This window comes from Amphimedon queenslandica, unplaced genomic scaffold (genome assembly GCF_000090795.2).
Source record: "Amphimedon queenslandica unplaced genomic scaffold, v1.1 AMPQUscaffold_12867, whole genome shotgun sequence".
Lineage (NCBI taxonomy): Eukaryota > Metazoa > Porifera > Demospongiae > Haplosclerida > Niphatidae > Amphimedon > Amphimedon queenslandica.
This window is the reverse complement of record NW_003546897.1, coordinates 12303-18592: the sequence shown is the minus strand read 5'-3', so window position 1 is coordinate 18592 and position 6290 is coordinate 12303. Positions and strand designations below refer to the sequence as shown.

Here is a 6290-nt window from a genome sequence, read left to right as displayed (position 1 = left end):
TACTAGGATTTGGACGGACCATAGCTGTGGCACAATCAGCTGCTTGATAAATAGGTATGCTGCATTACCTATGCAACTCGGGTCAGGCAATTACCCACCATGCGAGCCTTTGTGAGCATTAAGGCTTGCAGCAACAGAAGATACAAAATAGGAATATTTTTTACACTGTTACGCTTGTTTTTACTTTTATATGTTTTTTCGAGATCCAAATACCATTTAAATTTAGGAAATAGACGCCCGGGCTTTTATTTAAGGACATACAGTATATAAACGGAATTTTTTATAATGGACAATGCATGTACTGTAGATGACATTATACATTATAAGTAGTGTGTACCATAATGTTTTTCATTTAATACTTATACATTACATGTACATGTACATGTTATTGATGTTCCTGTGGTGAATGGATAAAACTGATTATGTTACAGTGTCTGTTAAGAAAGCTATCCTGAGGATTCACTGTATTAATTAACACATGCATTCACATGTACATACATTGCAAACATCTCTCTCTCTCTCTCTCTCTCTCTCTCTCTCTCTCCCTCTCTCCCCCCTCAGGTTCCATTATCAGTTGATAGTGTTAACCCCAGTCCCGCAGTATCAGTCTGTGTTGTTAGTGATGATATTCTGATATTGTAGCTCAAGAGGCAACTGAAGACTTGGAAAATACCATCAATGAGGTACACACATACAGTAGATGTACATGTTACGACTTGTGTATGTATACATGTATGTAAGATAAAATGGTGAGTTTGGTGGTCAATAAAATGTTAATGATCTTCTTAGGTTTGGAAGGAGTTCCTTCATAAGATTTAGTTAACTCCTGAAATTAACTGCAGCAGCATGTACATGTTCAGTTTCCTGATACATGTACATGTATTATACATTTACATGTACAGTACATGTATAATGTACTGTACATGTATAATGTACTGTACAAGTCTCAGCAACATGCTATAGGCAACTGATGGTCATGAAGTATGGAGCCTCCAGGAGTACATGTGTGTGTACCTGTAGCTGCCATTTCATTTGTATTTTAATAATTAATTTTTGCTTTAAAATTGTAATTGGTGGTTTTTAATTTAGCGATTTTTGTGCACAGTCCATTACTGAGCATGCACTGTTTATTATTTATTTGCTGCACCATACAGGAATTTCAGTTGCTATTTTGCTTTACATTTTCATTCATTTACTACTGGTTGTTATAATAAAGGAATGTACTATCATAACTTCCTGTAGTCACGAGACAAGAGGTCATCAGGGCTGTCATCCTGTTCAGCTTACCTTTATCCCTCTTCATTTTTTGTTCTTGCTTTACGTACACAATTTTATTCTTTTCTTGAAATGGCAACCAAATCATCTTCTGGTCTTAGACTCAAACTGGAGGAACAGCTCACCTGTCCTGTGTGTCTTGACCACTATACCAACCCTAAGACTTTACCTTGTCTACATTCATTTTGTGAGCACTGTCTGGAGGGATTACCTCTGGATAAGAAGAATGAGACCTATTACCTCTCTTGTCCCACTTGTCGTCATCGTACAGAGTTACCAAAAGGGGGAGCAGGAGCCTTTCCTGTAGCATTCCACCTCAACAACCTCAAAGAGATGTACAGTCTAACAAAGAAGACAGCAGATTTACCAAATCCACAAGAGGCCACATGTAGTGATCATGGAAAACCTTTGGAGCTATTCTGTGAAACATGTGATACAGTAATCTGTGTTACCTGTCAAGTTCGTAATCACAAACATCATGAATACGACTTAATCACTGACAGTTATACTAAACACTGTCAAAAGCTAAGAGAATGTCTATCACCAGTTGAGGGAAAGAAGGAAGCACTCAAGAAGGTCCTGTCTGCTCTAGCAGAGAGAGAGGGTGAGATCAGAGAGAGAGGAGACGGATTCTTAGAAGAAATACATGAAATGGTAGAGGAAATGATTGGTGTTCTTCGTCAGTCAGAGAGGAAACTGACTGAGCAGGTAAAGAGGGTCACTGATGATAAACTAAAGGTGCTGTCAGAGCAAATGAAATCAGCAGAAATGAGTTTGAGTGTTCTGGAGAGAGTTAAGAATGATGTGGAACAGAGTCTGAAAACAGGCAGTCCTCAACAAGTTCTGAGGTGTAAGAAACAGATGATGGAGCGTATGAGTGAAGTTACTGGAGGGATCAACGTGGAGGAGTTACATCCAAAGGAAAAAGGTAACTTTGTATTGAGTAAAGATATCAAATCACTGCATCACATTGGAGATATTATTTCTGGAGCTACTGCACTACAGCAGTGTAGAGTGAAGAAGATTGATCGTATTACTCCTGCTGGCAAAGTAGCTTCGTTTTCACTATCAATGGAGGCACCAGATTCATGTGTTTTGTGTGTTCCCCTCTCTTCTCTGAGGTGTAGTCTAGTACCAGTTGGTAAAGGCCATAAACCCATTGACACTACAGTCACTACCACCAGCACTGATCCTGGAGTGTATAGGATACAGTGGAAGCCTTCAACCAGTGGTACTCATACAGTAAAAGTACAAGTATATGATGTACACCTTGAGGATACCTCACTAGTCATCCCTATCAATCCTTACCTTGATAACATCACTCCAGTACATACTATAACTAAGCTTAGCTATCCTGGGGGAGTTGCTGTAAGTGATGATAATCATGTTATAATAGTTGAACATATTGGTAACTGTGTAACAATACTGGATAGAGAAGGAAAGAAAGTGAAGTCATTAGGAGGGAAAGGAGGAAGTGGTAATGTCAAGTTTTCTTCTCCTTGTAGTGTAGCCATTACTTCAGACAAATTCATTCTTGTATCTGATAGTCACAGGATCCAGAAGATAAGCATGGATGGATACCTTATAGCATCAGTTGGTGAGAAGGGCAGTGGACCACTACAATTCATTGCTCCTGAAAGTATAGCCATTTCTCCTATAACAGGACAGGTTTATATTGCTGATTGGGGTAATGATCGTACACAAGTCTTGAATCCTGATCTAACCTTCTCTCATTCATTTGGTAGTGAAGGATCAGCTAATGGACAGTTTCAGAATCTATGTGACATTGCTATTGACAGTCAAGAATTAGTGTATGTTGCTGATTGTATTAATTGTTGCATTCAGAAGTTCTCTCCAGATGGAAAGTTTGTGGGTCAGTTTGGTACTAAAGTATCTGGTCCTGAACAGCTTAGATATCCAATAGGTATAACAATAGACACTGCAGCTACTGGTCTAGTGTATGTTAGTGAAGAGGGCAATAATCGTATATCAGTCTTCACTAGTGATGGTGTGTTTGTTAGGAAGTTTGGAAGATTAGGCAGTAATATTGATCAGTTTTATCGTCCTCATGGATTAGCATTTAATAAAGATGGATTCTTGTATGTTTGTGATTCTGTTAATAATCGACTAGTTGTTTATTAAAACGATTAGAAATAATGATCATTAAAATGATTAATATTCTTATAATTTTAATGATTATTGAAAACTGATTAAATTCTATGATACCGATCTGCTAAAAAGTTTTGTAACCTCCAATTTGTTCAATTCAAATTGTACACCTGTATTTATTTCAAATTGATTAGACCTGTATTTAGTCAAGAATAATTTTCATTCTAGAAAGAATTACAGACTTTTGTTCTATTTACATTCATTTCCATTCTAAGCTGCTGATGGCAATGGAGACGCAGAATTTGCTATTGATTTTGGCAGAAGTTGCTAAATATGCCACTAATCCTCAATAAAATTATAATTCATTTTACATGTATTGTACATGTACAGTTATCACTTACCACTATCAAATAAATAATTATTATTATTAATACTTGGTTAATAGGTGGTACATGTTTCTATATACCGTATGGCGAAAAATTTTGGAGGAAGTAAATTTTGGCGAAAAATTTTTGAGGAAGTAAAATTTGGTGAATTGCTAAATTTTGGGCAATTGGTGGATTTTAATTTGGAAAATTTGTGGCCACGCGCCATTGAGCTTCCACATAATTGCTGAAAATGGCAGGTTTTAATTTTTGCGAATTGCTATCAAAATGCCAATTCACCAAATTTAATTTCCTACAAAATTTCCTGCTATACGATACATGTAGCTTTATGTATTGTTATTAATAGGCTGAGAGGAAGCTCTCCACAGGTGATGTTCCTCCAGTATTAAGAACTGATGATCAGTTGATGAGTGAAGATGAGGTCAAAGAGATAAATACAGGACTGAGTACCATAAAGACAGGAGCTGTACTGGATATATTCAGTGAAGAGGATATCACTGGGAAGGAGAAGTCATGGCTGGTGAGTTAATTAATTAGTATGGGTGGAGCTTAAATAATGAATATCATTAATATTGTGTAATAGGGAATTTATGTTGACTTGCTGATTTTTGTGGTTTTAAAAAATGCAAGATATAAGTAATATTTTTGTGAGCTCAAATGCAAAAAATTGTGTGAAGTCTGTCAATTTTTAGTTCTTTATGAATTTACTCATTTACAGTACATGTATACAATGTACATATCATTTTTCTCTTTCTCTCTCTCTCCCTCCTCTCTGGTTTATGTACATGTACATGTGTATCCCTCCAGAGTCCGAGTAAGGCACTGTTAGCTGATGGTATTGGAGAGAATGATCATTAACTGATAACTGGGATGATGCTGAAGGATATTACAGTTAGTCTATTAATCTATTATTAATTTATTTATTTTTGATATACATACACATGTGCCACCTATTAACCGTGAATTAATGTATTATTTATTTGATATTGATAGCTGTACATGTACATATATGAGGATTAGTGGCATATTTAGCAACTTCAGCCGATTCAACAGCAGTCTCAACTGTATTTTAACATGTACATGTATAATCATTTTATTTACCGTAACTGATTTATTTTTGTGGTGGAATAATTAATATTTTCATAAGTTTTGCGGTTTTGCTCCGTTGCAAAAATTTTTTACTGCAAAGTTCTGCATCTCTATTGCCATGTGATGCTATGTATTTGCAAAAAATTAATTCTATGGAATTATAGAAATGCAAAATTTGCAAAAAATTTTCAAAAATAGTATTTTTCTCTTTCTCTCCACTAGAGGTGCGTATTGGTGAACAACTGGACAGACTATACATGGTCTATGGGTACACTGGTCAGGGAGTGTTCAGTAATGTAGTGAGGGCTAGGGACACCTCAAGATCAAGTCAAGAAGTAGCCATTAAGATAATCAGGAACAAGATGATGTGAGTGGGTGTGGCTAGACACACCTACTAATTAATAATTGTAGTACATGTACATTGATATCCTTATGTTGTGTAGAAAGTTTGAGCTGGTTCTGACTTCAATTTTTAAAGCTACAGCCATTTTATAGAATAATATTCTAAAATTCTGAAAAATACCCAAGGTTTTAATAACCCATGTTTTTTTTCTAAGAATGGCTCCGAAATCACCCTAATTTTTCATTACATTTCCTGATACATATTGATGAACTTATTCTCTTCCTATCAGGTAGCCTATCACCCAGTGACTGCCAGGGAAGAGCAGGCAATTTCACTCCAAATCTCTCGAGTGCTTTAAGCAAGTCATTCAACTGAAGTGGGTCTAAAAATCAGAAGATAAAGACGAAACCTTATATATGCAGTAGCTCATCGATAGTTTGAGTTCAGTTGCCTTGATAAGAAAAGCTGTGTGTTTATTCTCCTTACATCATTCATAATTACCTCAATTCTGTGCTATCAGGCACAAGATTGGTATTGCCTGAGTTGGAAATATTAAAGAAGTTAAATGCTACTGATCCTGATGACAAGTAAGTTCCTTAGTTCCATTGGATTTGGTTATTCAGTAACTTCTTTCACAAGAACCATCTTTGCAATCAATGAGGTAATTAACCACACCCACTAATTAATTATAATTTGGCAAATTTGCCTGTGATACTATTAGTGATGGGCGAATCCAGAAATTTACATTTGATTCCGATTCTGAATACTTTTGAGACTAGAATCAATGGAATCGAATACTGATTCCGAGTATTACATCTGTGCATGCGCAAAGTCATGTGTTATCAATTATAAGGAATAATTAAGATATTAACTACTGGTTTATTAACTATTTTTAATATTAAAAGGTGTGGTTAGGTGTGGCTTGGTTCGGAATCGTTTCAAGTGATTCCTACTTCTCTTTCGATACGAGTCCGATTCCATTTGGAATTGAAGGATTGAATACTTTGGACTCGGAATCGCCCATCACTAGATACTGTGGTTGGAACAAAGGGTGGATTTTATATTGGCGATTTCTTGAGCGATTTCTT

General features: G+C 36.1%; 1 long non-coding RNA gene across 3 annotated transcripts in view; it reads left to right on the top strand.

Annotated features, from left to right (window-relative positions):
- The window catches only part of LOC105314498 (uncharacterized), a 10262-nt gene extending 4457 nt beyond the window's left edge, over positions 1 to 5805 (top strand). The window contains exons 2-7 of one of the 3 annotated variants that reach the window (XR_002187040.1): positions 562 to 683; positions 4117 to 4290; positions 4578 to 4661; positions 5082 to 5226; positions 5492 to 5669; positions 5723 to 5804. This is a non-coding gene — a long non-coding RNA (uncharacterized LOC105314498). Of the gene's footprint in view, positions 1 to 561; positions 684 to 4116; positions 4291 to 4577; positions 4662 to 5081; positions 5227 to 5491 lie in introns of all 3 variants that reach the window. The other 2 variants (XR_002187041.1, XR_002187039.1) reach the window with 2 other exon arrangements.
- Positions 5806 to 6290: the final 485 nt, after the last annotated feature.